General features: G+C 33.7%; 3 long non-coding RNA genes across 4 annotated transcripts in view; 2 read left to right on the top strand and 1 right to left on the bottom strand.

Moving 5' to 3' along the window:
- Nucleotides 1–17,339, top strand: part of LOC149180966 (uncharacterized) — a 45,213-nt gene extending 27,874 nt beyond the window's left edge. The window contains exons 2-4 of the long non-coding RNA XR_016257506.1: nucleotides 16,699–16,819; nucleotides 16,921–16,987; nucleotides 17,084–17,339. This is a non-coding gene — a long non-coding RNA (uncharacterized LOC149180966). The remainder of the gene's footprint in view (nucleotides 1–16,698; nucleotides 16,820–16,920; nucleotides 16,988–17,083) is intronic.
- On the bottom strand, nucleotides 1,704–4,128 carry LOC149180968 (uncharacterized). Of its 2 annotated transcripts, none has more exons than XR_016257505.1 (3): nucleotides 3,254–4,128; nucleotides 2,641–2,843; nucleotides 1,704–2,267 (listed from the first exon to the last, which is right to left on the bottom strand). It is a non-coding gene; the product is annotated as an uncharacterized LOC149180968 (long non-coding RNA). The 2 variants fall into 2 exon arrangements; XR_016257504.1 differs by having other exon boundaries at nucleotides 2,668–2,843.
- Nucleotides 6,658–7,492, top strand: LOC149180967 (uncharacterized). The gene is made up of 3 exons (XR_016257503.1): nucleotides 6,658–6,802; nucleotides 7,110–7,171; nucleotides 7,326–7,492. It is a non-coding gene; the product is annotated as an uncharacterized LOC149180967 (long non-coding RNA).
- Nucleotides 17,340–19,149: the final 1,810 nt, after the last annotated feature.

The following is a 19,149-nucleotide window of genomic DNA, read 5'->3' as shown; positions in this document are numbered from 1 at the left end:
AGAACTCAACTGAAACCGTAAGAACTCTTAAACTACATTATTCTTTTGATTCATGGATTAAAAAAAAATATACATTTTTTCATATTATATTTAACTTTATCCTTTCCTTTCGTTTACTAAATATAAATGGCAATAAATAAATAAATAAATATATATATATATATATAAGAGACAATAAATAAATAAATATATATATATATATATATATATTCAAAACCAAAAAAGGCATACCCTTGAATGTGAACACAAAATACTCTAAACAAAGTAGCTCAAATCTTGAGAAAGAGCCCAGAAAACTGAAAACAAAACCCAAAGAGAAACTCTTTAACTCCTCTTCCTCCTTGCCTGAAATTGATTCCTTGATCTGCCTACATAACTCTCTTGTTCTTCATCGATTATTGAGCCGTCCCTCCACAAAACTTACCTTCCAACACAATGCTGTAAGGTATATCGAGATCAAAACAACCATTTCCCCATAATGCTGTAAAGGTATATCTAGACGAAACAACCATTTCCCATAAACAAAACTATCTGCAGAATGTCCCCATCTGCACCCAAAGCAGCGGAAAAGCAATATGCAAAAATGTCTCCCTTCATCCAATTGGTTTCAAAAGACCGATCAGCAAAGCAAACTTTGGCACTCTCAACGTGGTGGAGTTATACAAAATATTACAAATAATATAATCTTTTTTTCCATGTCTTAAGCCGTACCAATTATTTTCGTTAAATCAATAAAATAGAAGTAGTGGACATTTGTTTTTAATATTCTAGAACATTAAAGCTCATCGGTGAAACGATTACTAGACTAGTCGGAGCTAGGAAAAAAAAAACATGTCAACTAATCAAAATAAAATAAAAAAGTAAGTGATGGATCAAATTGAATATCAATAGAACCAATGCAGCTTAACATAACTAATTGGGTAAATGATAAGAATCATCCGTAGTAAACATAAACCTTCCAATGTTTGGTGATTAATCAAATCAAATATCCAGTGGTGGTTAAGATTAAATCAATTATCTAAATGTTTTGATAGTTTGTACGTTTTACAGTGGAGTTAAAAAGAATATGGTAAAGAAATACCATTTATATTTATTAAAATTTTAAAATATATTAAATCAAAATTTTAAAATATTTTTAATCTAAAATAAATTATAAAAATAATTTTATTATGTTGTAAGAACATTATTGGTTGGTTCAGAAATATGTCTTAAAAATAGTTTTTGTTTAGTTAAGAGTTTTTTATTTTGGAACTTCAGGAAATATTTTAATGGATCAAGATCTAGAAGCATCTAGTAAGAGCGAAACTCTGCTCTCTTATGTACCATCTAAGTGTGGTTTAATTTCAAGTAACTTAATTTTTTAATAAAATAACAATGATTAATTAGCTTCCATTAACTATTCACTGCCAATATCGACTAAAGTATGTTTTCTTAGGGTCACTGCCAACCCAACTAAAAGACTAAAGTTTGCTTTCTTACTTACAAATAATTTCAGACAATATATGATTTAATAAGAATAGTGAATTAGCTTCCACTAACCATTCACCGCCAATAACAACTAAAAGAATATTGTATTCATTGAGTATATTCACTTTGTAATCGAGGGAAGACTCAACAAAATGTCACTTCCAAAAATATTGTTCCATAACCAAGTAATTTTTTATTTAACACCAGTTCCATTAACCAAGTAATTTTTATTTAACAACAGTTCCATTAAGGACCCCAGTGCAGGTGTCAGCTATAATCATTCTTGACCAATACAACGAATGCAAAGCAGTGGCATTTGAAAGATGAAGAAAGTACGTGTGCATGCCAATTTGAATATTTTACATCTCACCAATTGATGTGTCACATGGAGGGTACATCAGAGTCAAATCAAGAGACATTTTCTTGCAATTAATGATACACACGAATAATCTATTGCAATATGGAGAAAGCTATCGCGAAGCATCACAGCGAGAAAGAAAGTCCTTTCTTAACTCATAACCAACCCACTATCAACCGGATAGTCCAGGCATATTGCCTCCTTCATGCTAAATATACCGGAATATGTAAAACCTTTAACAATCACACGAATTAAATCATGGCGATTCAATGCGTTGACTACTGTTGTGATCATTCTGTGCAAGACAGTGAATTTTCCGAGTTGCATACATCCAGCGCCTGTTACAAAATAAGGTAAGAAATCATGGTTGTTCAATGCGTTAACACTGTTGTGATCTTTGTGCGCAGAACAGTGAATCTTGCAAGTTGCATAACTCCACCGCCTGTTACAGAATAAGATCAGAAATATTCAGAGTCCAAGCTGTAATTCTTGGAGCTGTGCCTTGGTTAAGTACAGGACCTCACAAGTACGACATAGCTATGACAGAGGACCATGGTGAAAACTATGAAATTAGAGATCCTTAGTAGAAATGTCTGGACATTGGAAAATAGCTATGCAATTCCCTGAGAGCCTTCAGTCCCGATCAATGATAAGGGCAGAGATGAAAACAATATGTATTAATACCTTGTACATATTTCTTATACTTTATGAAAACAATATGAAAGCAATATTTCTTATACCAGAAATGAGACCTGAAACGCAAATACCGATGCATAATGATAGAAATAAAGACAAGATACATATTTTGTACTCACAAACTTGTAATAATACAGACACAATACCATGTTTGCTCCTTAACATCGTATTGGCAGCTGGGTGTGCAGCTCAAGAGGAGGTATCAGCGATGAAGCCACCATCTCAAATTATGATAAGATGTGTGGGTTTGGTTGCTCTGCTGGTAAAGCGTTCTGAATGGTACTTGGGAGGTTTTGGATTTAAGTATTAGCTGGGCTAGAAACTGCAAAGTTGATCAGCTCGATTAGAAATGTGCAATACTACAGAAATCCATACAATAAAGGGGACATATAACACATTAGATTGTCCTCCGAAACAGAACCTTTAAGTTGCCTACCGGAGACTAAAAGTTAGATCATCTCTTGTGATCCAAAACAACAACACTGGAACCAACAACTGATGATTCATGAGTGGAGATTTTACCCAAAAAAGTTGCACAAAGTAAATTTGCGAAAACAGTTATTTTCTAGGAATTCAATATATTAGCAAATACATTTCTTTTCCAAAAACTCATCTTACAATAATAAGCCATTCCATTCTGATCAAGCAAGCTGCTTCTTCTAAGTGTTAGAAAAAACTAAGCTACTATTCACAGAAATAATTGATACGGGGGTTTATTAGATAGATAGTAACCTTGTGTGGGCGAATCTCCCATTTTTTTTGGTGAAAAAGAAGCAAGAACAAAGCTTCTCCATTGTAGCCATTTATTGCTGATGCAGCATCATCAAGATTCTCTCCTCACATATCCACAGTTGGGCATTTATAGAAGCAATATTTAAGGACACTTCCACAATTGGGCATTTACAAAACCAGTATTTTAAGGGCAATGTCTGCCAATCATGCCTGCTCTGAAGTAGTTTTTCCATAAACGGCTAAAGAGCTACCTGAAGAGCATGCAATATTATTGGCTTACTTGGGCAATATAGATAACATTTGGGCAAGGTGGTATGCTATTCTACATAGATATTATCTTCCCCATATTGAGAAACCCCCTTAAAATACTAACAAACAGGTAGCCCTCAAATCAATGCATCCCCATATACCCAGTCCCCAGTCAATTAGCAGTACTCTACAGATTTAGAAAATCGGACAGATACTTAACCATAGATATTATACTATAGATATTATACTGTAATTAGAAATATGGCAGAAAACCCCATTGTTGGACATCGAGGTGTGAATCTTGATGACGCTGCAGCCGCAACCATTGGCTGAAACCTATTTTCATCCATCCTTTGCTAGAATGATCAACTTAGCAAATACCTAATGGAACAACAAAATTTACAAAATCTCAGTGAAAGCCACATGCTTATATAGAGTTCTTCAAAGTGATTGTGTACCTGGAGATTCATGTCATTCCATGAGATAAAACTGTATGAATAACAGTGAAGGAGATTAATTTCAGTGGCAACAGTCAGTTGTCACATCATTGCAGCTAATTTTCTTAGAAAATTAGGTCATGGGACTCAGGAGGCGGCCATGGTGAACAGCAAATTAGTTTGACCTGGGCGAACAAACCAAATGGGAAGAAAGCGTAAACAATTGAATTCTTTTATGCATTTCTAACTACAGTGTCGGAATGTTGAAAACTCCGAGTGAGCTCGGGAAAACCTAACTAGTTGATTTCGGAGTTAGGCCTGGGCTCGCAAAAAGGTAGAATACGTATATGTGCTGTTGGATTCCATATCTCGTATCGTGGTTGGTTCATCGTACGCAGGTGAGCGTATACCCTGGGATTTAAGGTCAATTTTGGGATTTGTTATCATCGGGTTCTTCAAAAGTAATATTTCTGTTTCTGAGATGTCCACTTCAACGAATGTCCTTAGGTTGTATTTTCTTATAGGTGGGGACTCCGTGACATTTTCTGTAGCATGTATTCATTCCTTGGCACTTGGCATACATACTGTGGGATTGATTGATGTGGGGGGACCTCCATGTGATCATGCTATCAGGAAGGACACAGCCAGGTACACCATAGATGAAGGTGGCAAGGACCAATATACTGCAACAAGATTCGGAGCTTCATAAAACCACGTTGGTATTTGCAAGCATGAAATATGCTTGAATTGCTAGATTAGTCTGTTTAGTGAGGAGGGAGCTTTTACAAATTTTGGGTACCGTCTTAAAGTGATGGGTTGAGCAGGCAGTAGGTCGGACTTTCAATTTTTCCTAATGAAGTTGAGTCGAGGTTTATTTTATAATTCAGTATGATTTGTTAGGATCTGTTTATCATTAAAGTCAAAATTTTGTTCAAATAACTATATAAAAAATTAAATAATATTTATTTATAAAAAAATTTGCTAGATACCTCTCAAATTTAGATCTATACTAGTTTCAATAGTGTTGTATCTTCAAAATTTTGTTGAAGTTAGTGCCATGATAGTTGTAGAAGGTAAATGTTTTTATATTTAAAAAAAAACTGCAGCTGTAAGGAAAATAAGATATAAAGATAAAAGATTTTTGTTTTGATGAAAAATATTTAATTTACAAATTTTATCATAGTATTAACCTGTCATTTTAAATTTCAATAAGATATGTAAAGAATGGGTGATCTTTTTAATTATGATTATAGTAAAATTATAAATTAATTTGAAATATATCATTTTAAATTTTTAGTAAGATTTATAAAAAGTAAATAATTTTTGTTATTGATCTTGTGGAAGAATATTGTCATGAAGTGCATTTGGATTTTTTTTAAAGCATCATTGAAATCGACTGAGCCAAATCTAGCTCATAATGGGAAGAATACAACCAAAATAAAATTGTCGGCGCCTGTCTCCACTTCGATTCAAGAGTACCAAAAACTTCGAAAATTTTAAAGGCATCTATAATATACAATCTCAAGAGAATTGATTTGGACATTTTGATGGAGAAAAATTGAAATTTGTTAAATTCCAAAAAAAAATATCGAAAAATGAGATTTAGAAGGTTTAAAATTGTTATATTTATTTTATTAGAAGAAAGTTAAATATTTATATTTTTTATTTTATCTATTTTATGGATAAACTATTTTTGTCAAAATTATATTTTGTTTAATAAAATTGTTATTTTTTAAAGTAAAATTAATTGAACATCTTGGAATATCTTACTCATAACTTGATTGTGTAATATTAGATACTAATATAAATCCATATTAAGCATAGATTTCACATGAGTTTAGATGGATAAAATTTATTTAAGTGCAAAACTCTTTTAGAGTGGAAAATTTGAAAAAGGAAAAATTGCATTCCTCTTATCACATGATAGATCCCCATAAATTTGTAGACCCCCTCTCTCTCTCTCTCTCTCTATATATATATATATATATATTCGTTGTTTAAAATATATTTTTGAAAGCTATATAGAGTACATAACTTAAACTTGATAGAAAACATATACCTAGAAAGGACCAAACTATAAATATATTACTTTAAACCATTGAACCATAATTTTTTTTCAATTTATATATATATATATAGTCAACATTAAAATATTTTATTAATATAGATCTTCAAATATTTTTTTTAAATCCACGATTGAAATATTTTTGAACTGTATCATGTTTAAACATCTTATTCACACTTTTCTTTTTCACTTCTAGTTACATTATCTTCTTTTAAAGTTGATATGAAATAAAATTATGTCATATGGAAAACTAATTAGACATGCATAGGATATTTATTTTGGTCTTTTATTATAGCGGACACTGTTTTTCTAGTTAGAGACTTTTTATTTTGCATGAACAAAATTAGACATATCGTCATATTGGGTTGTAAAGTGAACCTCTTCACTTAATCATATATACACATTTTATCATTGTGCAATTATATTAATCTACCAAATTTTTTAATTTATTTATTTTTAACAAACAATAATTCCTTTCTAACACATGCACCCTACACTCACTTACTTCTCCATGGCATAAAAAACATTGTAACACTCATGTCAATCAACATTATTACATATATTTTCATTGTAGCCCTAATATGTGTTAGTTTGTAGAAAGGTGGATAACAATTATTACTACATTTAATTGATTCTTTATCCTTGCGGTATGAACACATTAACCAAGTCATGCCTAACCATGGGTGGTCATCTGACCCCATGCTCTGGAGTAGTACTTGTTTTTCATCTGGAGTCCTCTCGAATATCAATTTGTCACTCTAAGAACAGACGATCAAATTTGTTCGAGGGTTCCTTTTGGTAACCACTCAACCCAACTCCGTCCTCAACATTTCATTTTCATTGTCTGCTAAGGTAGGATTCCTCTCCACATATGCTTCAAGCGATGGAAGTCCTGTAACCCTTCCAATGCTCATCACTATTTGCTACTGTCGACTCTTGAGTTGTTGTTTCCTTTCCCCACTTTCTTAAGGGGTTTTAACACTGAGAGACCACCTATCAGGTGAGGGGTGGCACATTTTGGTTTTGCATTGTTTCTCTTAAGTTGTTTTGCTTCACATTTTCTATAGTTGGGTTTCTAACTCACCTTGCACATGGTTGCTAAAAGCTTGCAGTGTGTTGGCCTTCCTTTTTCGCGTGCACCCTCAAATATCAAGGTTCTGTCTCAAGGTAAGATTTCCTTAGTGTTTTTCATTTTCAAGCATTATCAGTCTCTTGGGTTGCCAACTTTTACTAAATTTGTGGGTTTTTTGGTTGCCCTCGCACGTTGCCTTAATACTCGACATGATGTTCATTTGTCTTCAATCTCCGTTGGCACTTCAAGGCGATGTCACAAGTGAATTTCGGGTTTTGGGTAGTGTATGAATATGTCCAAACTCATATTAGAGTTGTTGTTTATGTTGTTCCAACAGCCTAGCCTGTGCTATGTTTTTATGGCATCAACAAACTACTTTTTTAAGGGCGATAGCCTCTTTCAATACTATATATGTTTTTTCCTCACTTGTTAATTTGGAGGGCTTTTCCCCTTATTGTGCTTAATACGTGTACAATTTTATTTTTTTGTTTTTCTGCATTGATGCTTTTCTCAGTGCTCAAACTTGGTTCTACAGTAATGAATGCATCAGTTAGCGTTTCAATTTTGTTTCAGTTGGTAATGGTTGTTCAACCCTGTGAGAATATCTTGACAGTCTAATAAACCTTGAGAGTTTTGGTTCTGTAATGCTTAAAATGCATGGCTCTAGTCTTAAAGTTATCGTTATGCTTTCTTCTCCATTTACATTTTGTATTAACTATATATTTACATTTCTTCCTTATCAATACATTTACATTGGTTATTATGGATAAGTGATGAGGGGGACCGGGCTCGCCTTCACTCCCTCCCTTATTATTCGACGTACAATTTATTTATTATTCCCTAGTTTGATATTTAATGGAATCTGGTACTAACCAGAATTATTATCGAATTTTCGTTAAGCTAGATTTCATCTGAGTGTACTCATATGTGCTTCTGGTTCAACAAGACTCTTTTCTTTACAAGCTTATACTATTGAAATAAACTGTCAATTTTGTTTCATTACTCGCTTAATCTCCCATTTAAGTATGATTATCTTTGATAGTTAGCACGAGATCTTAACTTAGCTTATTAATAGCTTGAATATTTACCTTGGTCCTGTTGTTTGGGGTCTGTTCATTCCTTCCACAGATGGAACTCTAATGTATGACACATATTAATACATCTTTACAAAATAGCAGTAACAAGTAAGACCACAACTTGGCCATTTTGTGTAGATTTCATTTTCCATCTACAGACTACTAAGCTTTATATAGCTCTGGTTACAAAATATCCTTTCAGTCTAAATAATGTTTCCTTGCAATATGACTTTCTACAAACAATAATACAATTATCACATTTTATTCACATGTTATAAGCTCTATTTCCTATTCAAATAAATAGATATGGGTATATATATATATATATATATATATATATATATATATATATATATATATATATATATATATATATATATATATATATATATATATATATATATATATATATCTTTAGAAATACTTATCTGTAGATTCTAAGTGTCTCAAATTCCACAAGGCTTAGACTCTCCCCCCAAACTTGAGAAGGGTTATGACGTCGAGTCCCCCCCCCCCCACCTCAAGCTTATGCTCCAAAAAATAGAATCAGTTATTGTCTAATGGAAGACCTCAAGACCCTAGGTCTAGTATGTACTTTCTGATCTTCTAATGGAGCGTGTCCACTAGTCTTCACCAACTAAGAACCGCTCTAATTGGTAACATACTACTTATGTTTTTGAATCCCTCTTTCTTCATTATGAAAACATAACCTACTTCCTTCCATTGAGAATCTTTTTATCTCTAGGAGAGAGGGGTGTAACTATTTCTTTTAACTGTGTGGAGGTTAATGTTCGTTAACTTGCCTTCCCTTAAGAATTCTAAGATTTCATTATTAAATAAAATAACATTACTTAAATGTTAACATAAGTTCTTCTAATTTCCATATACAAATTGTCAATGTAATTACAAATGTAAATGTAAATGTAATTATTGGTAATTCATTGTCATTTCGAGGTGTTACTTCTTCCCCCTGTTTTTGGAGAAACATCATCCTCATTGTTTAGCTTAGCCCATGGAACAAGTTCGGATAAGCCTACCTCATAAGAATTTCATTTTCCAAGGTGGCTTCTTCAGAGCTAAAGTGCTTCCACTACACTTTAACCTACGTGATGGCTTGCCTCTGTAACATTGTTTCTCTCTATTCGAGGATGCACAATTTTCCCCCCATGAACTCTCCATCTGGTTTCACCTGAATCAAAATTATAAAATTCTTGTAAGAACTTTATTGTAATGGCATGTATAAACAAATATAACAAATAAAACAAATTTATTTTACCTGAACCTCTTACGAGTGAATCACATTGTTAGGATCATACACATATCATTTTAGTAGGGAGACATTAAAAACATTATGAACCTTTGCATAACTTGGCAAGGCTAGTTTGTAAGCTACTGGTCCAATTCTTTCGAGTATTTTGAAAGGACAACAAAAAAGAGGGGTAAGCTTCGCACAACTAGCCCATCTCAATGTACTTTTATTTGGTTTAATTCGTACAAAAACATGGTCTCCAACTTTAAAATATTGATATGTTCTTTTCCAATCAGCATAAACTTTTTGCCTATCTTGGGTAGCTTTCAAATTTTGTCAAACTTTCTTCATTTTCCATTTCATTTCTTCGAGTATTGATGGTCCTAACATTAACCTGTTCTCAGGTTTTCTTCAATTTGCAGTTGTTCTACACCTTCTTCCATAAAGCACATCAAAAGGACTCATTTTTAAAGATCCATGATACCCATTATTATATGCAAACTCCACGAGATGCAAATATTCTTCCCACTTGTTGTGTTGTTTCATGACATACATCCAAAGCATATCCTGCAATACCTGATTCACTCGTTTAGTTTGCCCATCACTCTGCAGATGATACACAATACTAAATTTAACCTGAGTTCCCATTCCTATAAATAAGGCTTTCCAAAAAGCGGATGTAAATTTTACATCTCTGTCTGACATGACCACCTTAGGAATACCATGCAATCAGAACACCTCTTTCATAAAGATATCAACAATTTGGACAGCTTTGAATGTGGATTGCATTGGGATAAAGTGAGCTACCTTACTAATCTTATCAACAACTACCATAATGGAATCATTATGCTTCTTAGATTTAGGCATCCCTGTAATAAAATCAAGAGTAATAACCTCCCATTTCCATTCCAGTATAGGTATGGGTTGAAGGAGACTAGCAGGGTGTTGATTTTCCGCCTTGACTTGCTGCCATTCAATGCACTTTATTGAGTATTCAGTAATATCCCTACGCATTCCCGACCAAAAATAATTGGGTTTGATGGATTTAAACATTTTCTGATACAGAGGAAGGGAAGGATATGGTTTTTTATGAAATCCATCTAAAATAAACTGTCTGATTGCAATTTGGTTAGGAACATATATTCTTTTCTTAAATGTTAGTTGTTGATCTTGATTTATTTCATAATACAATTTTTTTCCTTGACTGGTAGCCTATTGAGCTTGCTGCCACAAAAATTTGTATTCAGGGTATCATTGAGTAGCATCTTTAATTTGTTGTAAACAGTTAAATTCTATTTTATTATAATAGAGGTCATATACACAATGTATTTTTCTTCTCAAAGCATCTGCAACATGATTTTTCTTTTCTTTCAAATGCTTAATGTCAAAATCAAATTCACTAAGGAAAGCACTCCATCATGCCTGTCAAGCATTTAAACTAGGTTCTTTGAAATGGAAGGTTAAACTACTATGATCTGTTAATAACAACAATCTTTTACCCAGAAGATAGTGCCTCCATATATTTAATACATCTACTATAGCAGTTAATTCCAAATCATAGGTAGAATACCTTTGTTCATGTTCTTTCATCTTTCGAGACTCATAAGAAATCACCTTCCCATCCTGTGTTAATACTGCCCCCACACCTTCTATAAACGCATATGTGAAAACTACAAATTCCTTATTTGGTTCGACAACCCTTAATACGGGGGTAGTATTAAATAAATGTTTTAACTGCTCAAAGCTTTGCTGACATTCATTAGTTCATTTAAACATATTTCCCTTCTTTTGTAAGGAGGTGATGGGAAATGCAATTCGAGATAAATTCTCAATCAAACGATGGCAATACCCTGCCAAACCTATAAAGATCTTATATCAACTATGTTTCTTGGAACTGACCATTCCATAATAGTCCCTATTTTCTAAGGATCCACAACTATACCTTCCATTGTAATAACATGTCCCAAGTACTGGATCTACTGATTGTAAAAATCACACTTACTAAACTTTTCATAGAGTTGATGATTTCTTAATGTTTGCAATACTTTTCGTAAGTTCTTGTTATGTTCCTCTAAGTACTTGGATTAAATCAAAATGTCATCTATAAAGATTAGAACAAATTTATTCAAGAAAGGGTGAAAAATTCCATGCATCAAACTCATGAATGTCACAGGTCTATTAGTTAACCTGAAAGGTAGGACTACAAATTCATAATGGCCACACCAAGTTTGAAAGGTTGTTTTACAAATATCTTCTTCCCTTAGCTGGATCTGATGATATCACGACCTTAAATCAATCTTGGAGAAGTTTGTTGCACCCTTGACCTGATCAAATAGGTCATCAATTCGAGGTAGAGGGTATTTGTTTTTAAGAGTTAACTTATTAATTTATTCGTAGTCAATACACAGTCGCAGTGTACTATCTTTTTTCTTACAAACAATATTGGAGCTCCCCAGGGTGACACACTGGGGCGAATATATCCTTTATCAATTAATACCTACAATTTCATTTTCAGTTCATTTAACTCTAGAATGCTCATATGGTAAGGGGCTTTGGACATGGGTGTTTCTCCAAGGATTAATTCAATTGTGAAACCAATATCTTGCTTCGGAGGCATCCCCAGAATATTTTCAGGAAACACATTTGTAAATTCATGAATTATCGGTATCTTTTCTATAGAAGAAACATTCTCTTTAGAGTTAGAATACCCAACTTAGACAACATAAATCATACAACCCTTTCTAATACATTTACTTAGTTATGAGGTAGTGATGGGACACAACCTCATGGGATTTTTGATTGCTTGGATTTCTTGCCGAGTACCATCCTTAGCAAGGTAACTGATGGTCTTGTCCTTACAATTTACTAAGGATAACTGGCTCTCCAACAAGTCCATTCCAATCAGTAAACCATATGAGCCTAAAGGTAGTACGTTCAAATATGACCTTGTAAATTGGCCACCTATGTCCACCTTACAATTTGGCACCTTGGAATTCACACTTGTCTTAGCTCCTGTAGCTGGTTATCGTAACCATGGGTTTTCAAATTTATGTGTTTGCAAACAACATCTTTCAACGAGTTGAGGAGTAAAATTACTCAAGCTTGCTCCTGGATCTAATAGAATAGATATATACTGAGTAGTTAACTTACCTTCTAATTGTATCATAGTAGGTTGGTAATCAACTTGTCGTTATTCCAATGCAGTGTTGACCCGGGGCATGCTCCTTGTCACCTCGCCAACCGTAGATGCCTCTTTCAGATTAGAAACTGGTTTAGGTCAGGTACATTGAGGACGATTTTTGTAATAATGAGTTCCCCCATAGCCTAATCACTACAAAGGGTGTTTATGTCCTTGACTAGGCTCCACCTTGCTAGATGCTTCCATCAACTTATTATATGCTTTCCACTTGGTCTCCTGCTGACTCCTTCCAGGTTGTTTACCTGATAAATTCCTTTGTACGTTCTTGAAGTTTGCAGGCTCGGTACTGTTGATAATTCTTTTGTCCTTTCTTTTGAGACCACATTTTTCCTGAATCTTCCTTCTGCTTGATCTGCTGATAGCACATTCGAGCATTTTCAATGGCTTTTTCCGTAGTCTTAGGACTATGAAACTCTATTCTCTCCTTCATATATGTAGGTAACCTACTCAAAAGGTGTTGTACCTTATCTTTCTCTTCTCTGATATATGGCACATACCTTTATAAAGACGTACATTTTGTCACATATTCATCTATTGTCAATTTCCCCAACTTCAAATCATGAAACTCTTTAGCTTTCTCATCATAGAATCACTCCGTCAAGTATTTAGTTTTGAAATGTTTATGGAGTTTCTCCCATGTTACATCCTGATCCTCTACTCCATGTACGATTTTGACTTCCTCCCACCATAAGGTGGCATTACAGTGAAGTTGATAAATGGCTAATCTGACCTTGAGATGGCTGTCATATGCATAAACTTGAAAATATTTTTTCATTTTAATAATCCAGGCTTTTGCAGCTTCCTCTGCCTCCCCATAAAAAAATGAATGTTTAATTTTACTAAATTATCCTTGTAGTTCTAGGTCCGGTTTCTTGGCTTTTCTAAGTTCAGACATATTATGAGATTATTCCTCACAATCCATTCTATTTCTATCAAATTTTGAGTATGGATCCCTTTTAGAGTGTTTTCACTTGGATGTTGATGCTCTTCTTCGTTCCAGGCTCTATGCTTAGGACTGGGTCAAGTAGTTCAATGATTTTGTTTGTCTCAGAGGCTCTTAAGAGTTCTTTCCTAGTCTCGCATTAACCTTTGATTATCTGTCCCTAAGCGCACCATTTCAACTTGCATTTGTTGAATGGTTTCAAGAAGGCTATTTGTTTGTCAACTCCAACCACAACTCTAGATTCAGATTAGTGTTCGACATCGAGCCTATTCCTCAACCTCCAAATCCTCTTCTCACCCTAGTCTGTGTACCTCCTTACTTCCTTCTTTGTGCATAGTTCAAAACATTTGATGTTATCATCATTGCCCATAAAGACACAATATTGAGAGCTGAGATTTGATACCACTTGTCACATCCACTACGCAATTATATTAATCTGCTAATTTTTTTCCTTTAACAAACAATAATACCCATCTAACACACACACCCTACATTTACTTATCATTGGCATAATAAACATTGTAACATTGATGTCAATCAACATTATTACATATACTTTCATTGTACCCCTAATATGATTTAGTTTGTAGCACGGTGGATAACAATTATTACTTTATTTAATTGATTCTCCATCCTTGCGGTATGAACACATTAACAAAGTTACTTCTAACGATAGGTAGCCATCCGGCCCCAGGCTCTGGAGTACTTTTTCGCCATATAGACTCTCTCGAATGTTGATTTATCACTCTGGAAATGCATGGACATAGTTGTACGAGGGTTCCTTTCGGTAACCACTCGACCCAACTCCGTCCTCAACATTTCATTTCCATTGTCTCCTCAGCTAGGGTTCATCTCTGTGTATGCCTCAGGCAATGGAGGCCCTGTAACCCTTCTAATGCTCATCACTATCGTCTATTATCGACTATCAAGATGTTGTTTCATTTCCCCACATTTCCAAGGGGTTTTTAGCACCGGGAGACCACCAATCAAGTGAGCGAGGGCACATTTTCATTATATGCTCTTGTTTTTAACTTGTTTTTCTTTCCATTTTGGGTTTCTAACTCATCTCTCACATGGTTTTTGATAGGTTGCATTCCTTCAGTCTTCCTTCTTCACATGCAGACTCAGATTATCAAGTTTCTGTCACAAGGTATGATTTTTGGCGTGCATTTCATTTTCAAGAATTATCATTCTTTTGGGTTGCCAACTTTTACTAAATTCGTGGGCATTCTGGTTTCCCTAGCATGTTGCCTTGATACTCAACATGTTGCTCATTTGGATTTAATCTCTATTGGCACTTCAAGGCGATGTCATAGGTGCATTCTGGGTTTTGGGTAGTCTGTGAGTATATCGAAACTCATATTACAATTGTTGTTTATGGTGTTCCAACAGCCTAGCGTGTGCTATGGTTTCATGGTATCGAACGACTATTTTTTTAAGGGCAATAGCCTCTTTCAATAATAAAGATGTTTTTTCCTCACTTGTTAATTTGGAGGGCTTTGTCCCTTATGCTGTTTAATACATGTACACTGTTATTTTTTTGTTTCTTTGCATTGATACTTTTCTTAGTGATCGAATTCAGTTCTACAATAATGAATAGATCAGTTAGGGTTTCAATTTGGTTTCAGTTGGTAATGGCCATTCCACCCCGTGAAAATATCTTGACAGACTAATAAACTCTGAGAGTTTTGGTTCCGTAATTCTTAAAATGCATGGCTTTGGTCTTAAAGTTATCATTATGTTTTCTTGTTTACATTTCTCATTACCTGTACATGTACAATTCTTGCTTATCAGTACATTTACATTTATTATTATGGATCAGTGAGGAGGGAGGCTGGACTAGTGGACGAATCGATTTTGGCTACCCTGGTCTCAACTCCCTCCCTTCTTGTTCGATGTACAATTTATTTCTTATTCCCTGGTTTGTTATTTATTAATATACGGTACTACCCATAATTATTATCGAATTTCTGTTAAGCTATATTTCATCTAAGTGTACTCTTATGTGCTTTTGGTTCAACAACACTTTTTTGTTGACAAGCTTATACTATTGAAATAAAATTTCAATTTTGTTTCATTACTCATTTAATCTCCAGTTTAAGTATGGTTATCTTTGACATCTAGCTCAAGATCTTAACTTAGCTTATTAATAATTTGAATACTTACCTTGGTCCTATTGTTTGGGGTATGTTCTTGCCTTCCACATATGGCACTTTAATGTACAACACATATTAATACATCTTTAGCAATTAACAGTAACATGTAAGACCACAACTTGGCGATTTCGTGTAGATTTTGTTTTCCATCTACATACTACTAAGCTTTCTATAGTTCTGGTTACAAAATAATATTTCAATCTAACCACTGTTTCCTTGCAATATGACTTTTTACTAACAATAATACAGTTATCACATTTTATTCACAGGTTATAAGCTCTATATCCTATTCAAGTAAATAAATGTGTGTGTGTGTGTGTGTGTATATATATATCTATATATAATTTTATATGTAGGTTCTCAGTTTCTCGATTCATCTCAGGGTTCAACATCGAGCCTGTTCCTCGACATGTAGATGCTCTTCTCGTCATGATCTCTCTTCCTGCTTACTTCCTTCTCTGTGCATAGCTCAAAACATTTGTTGTTATCATCATTGCCCATTCAGGCCACAATATTGAGAGTTGACCTTTGATACCACTTGTCAAATTCACTATGCAATAATATTAATCTCACAATTTGTTTTTTTAACAAACATTAATACCTATCTAACACATGCATCCTACACATACTTATCCATGGCATAAAAAACATTGTAACACTGATGTTGATTAACATTATTACATATATTTGCATTGTACCCCTAATATGATTCATTTTGTAGCATGTTGGATAACAATTATTACTACATTTAATTGATCCTTCATTCTTGTGGTACGAACACATCAACCAAGTCATGTCTAACAATGGGTGTCCATCTTACCCTAGGCTCTGGAGTACTTTTTTTCCATCTTTACTCCTCTAGAACGTCAATTTGTCACTCTCAGAACTCACGGTCAGATTTGTTCAAGGGTTCCTTTCGGTAACAACTCGACCCAACTTCGTCCTCAACATTTCATTTACATTATCTGCTCAGGTAGGGTTCCTCTGTGTATGTTTCAGGTGATGGAGGCCCTGTAACCCTTCAAACACTCATCACTATCTACTACTGTCGACTGTCGAGTTGTTGTTTCCTTTCACCACTTTTCCAAGGGGTTTTTAACACCAAAAGACTGCCTATTAGGTGAGTAGCAGCACATTTTGGTTATGTGATGTTGTTTTTAACTTGGTTTTCTTCACATTTTCTATATTTGGGTTTCTAACTCCCCTTGCACATGGTTTCAGACAGGTTACGGTTTTCCAACCTTCCTTCTTCGCATGCAAACTCAAATTATCAGTGTTCTATCACAAGGTAAGTTTTCTAGCATGTTTTTCATTTTTAAGCATTATTAGTCTCTTGGGTTGACAACTTTTACTAAATTCATGGGTGTTCTGGTTGCCCTTGTAGGTTTCCTTGATACTCAACATGTTGCTCATTTGGCTTAAATCTCTATTGGAACTTTAAGGTGATGTCACAAGTGCATTTCGGGTTTTGGATACTGTATGAATATGTCGAAAATTGTACTAGAGTTGTTTTTTATGTTGTTCCAACATCCTAGCCTGTGCTACATTTTCATGGAATCAACAAACTATTTTGATTAAGGGTGATATCTTCTTTCACTACTATAAATGTTTTTTCTCACTTGCTAATTTGGAGGGCTTTTCCCCTGACTTTGCTTCATACTTGTACACTATAATTTTTTAGTTTTACTCCATTGATGCTTTCCTCACTGCTCAAAATCAGTTCTAAAGTAATGAATTCATCAGTTGGGGTTTCAATTTGGTTTCACTTGGTAATCGCCATTTAGCCCTGTGAAAATATATTGACAGTCTAATAAACTATGAGAGTTTTGGTTATGTAATGGTTAAAATGCATGGCCGTGGTCTTAAAGTGATCGTTATGCTTTAATATACATTTACATTTCTTATTACATATGCATTTACAATTATTTCTCATTGGTACATTTACATTTCTTATTATGGATGAGTGAGGAGGGAGACCAAACTGGCACCTAAATCCCTTTTGGGCGCCTTGGTCTAAACTCCCTCCCTTCTTGTTCGATGTACAATTTATTTCTTATTCCCGTGTTTTATATTTATTGGAATCTGGTACTACCTAGAATTATTATCAAATTTCCTTTAAGTTAGACTTCATTTGAGTGTACTCTTATGTGCTTCTGGTTCAACATGACTCTTTACTTTACAAGATTAAACTATTGAAATAAAATGCTAGTTCTATTTCGTTACTCGCTTAATCTCCAGTTTAAGTACAGTTATCTTTGATAGATAGCTCGAGATCTTAACTTAGCTTATTAGTAACTTGAATATTTATCTTGGTCCTATTGTTGAGGGTTTGTTCTTGCCTTCCACATATGGCACTTTAATGTACAATACAAATTAATACATCTTTACGAAATAATAGTAACAAGTAAGACCACAACTTGGCCATTTCGTGTAGATTTTGTTTTCCATCTATAGACTACTGAGCTTTTTATATTTCTGGTTATAAAATAATCTTTCAATCTAACAACTCTTTCCTTTCAATATGACTTTCTACAAACAATAATACAATTATCACATTTTATTCACAGGTTATAAGCTCTATTTCCTATTAAAGTAAATAAATATGTGTATATATATATCTGCAGAAATACTTATCTATAGGTTCTCAGTCTCTCAAATTCCACGGGGCTTAGACCATACTCCCAACCTTCAGAAGGGATATTACGTCCACTTCTTCCCCCCAAGGTTATGCTCGAGACAATAGAATCAATTATTGTCTAACACAAGACCTCAAGGCCCTAGGTCCAATCTGTCCTTTTTTATCTTCAAATGGATTATGTCTAATGGTCTTCACCAGCTCAAGACTGCTCTGATTAGTAACATACTACTTATGTTTTCCAATCCCTCTTTCTTCATTATGAAAATATAACCCATTTCTTTCCATTGAAAATCTTTTTATCTCCAAAAATAGAGGTATAACTATTTCTGGAAGTTAGCCTTCATTAACTTGTCTTGAATCAAGAATAGATTTCATTATTAAATAAAATAACATTGTTTAAATATTTACATAAATTCTTATAAATATTGTCAATATAATTACACATATATAATATAAATGTAAATATAAATATAATTACAAATATAAATATAAATGTAAATATAATTATTAGTAATTCAACTATCATTTCGAGGGGTTACTTTCGAGGGGTTACAATCATATAATTAGTGCGAATCATATTCCACACTCACCCTCTTCAGATTCTAAACGTAAAAATCTTACAACCAACAATTATATTCCATTTTTAAATTATTTTTAATAAATTTTAAACTAAACATACATATTCTCCTTTATTTTGAATGGCTAAAAAAAATTAAAGTCCTAAAGCATTTAAATAAACTATTATATAATAATCAACACCATTAATCATCACTTAGTAAAACATGATTAAAGATTTGATATCGAAAACATAT

This window comes from Pinus tabuliformis, chromosome 3_2 (genome assembly GCF_031772625.1).
Source record: "Pinus tabuliformis cultivar Carrire ecotype Pingquan chromosome 3_2, CPIR1, whole genome shotgun sequence".
Taxonomy (NCBI): domain Eukaryota; kingdom Viridiplantae; phylum Streptophyta; class Pinopsida; order Pinales; family Pinaceae; genus Pinus; species Pinus tabuliformis.
The sequence above is the reverse complement of the archived record's forward strand: the minus strand, read 5'-3'. Positions and strand labels throughout refer to the sequence as shown.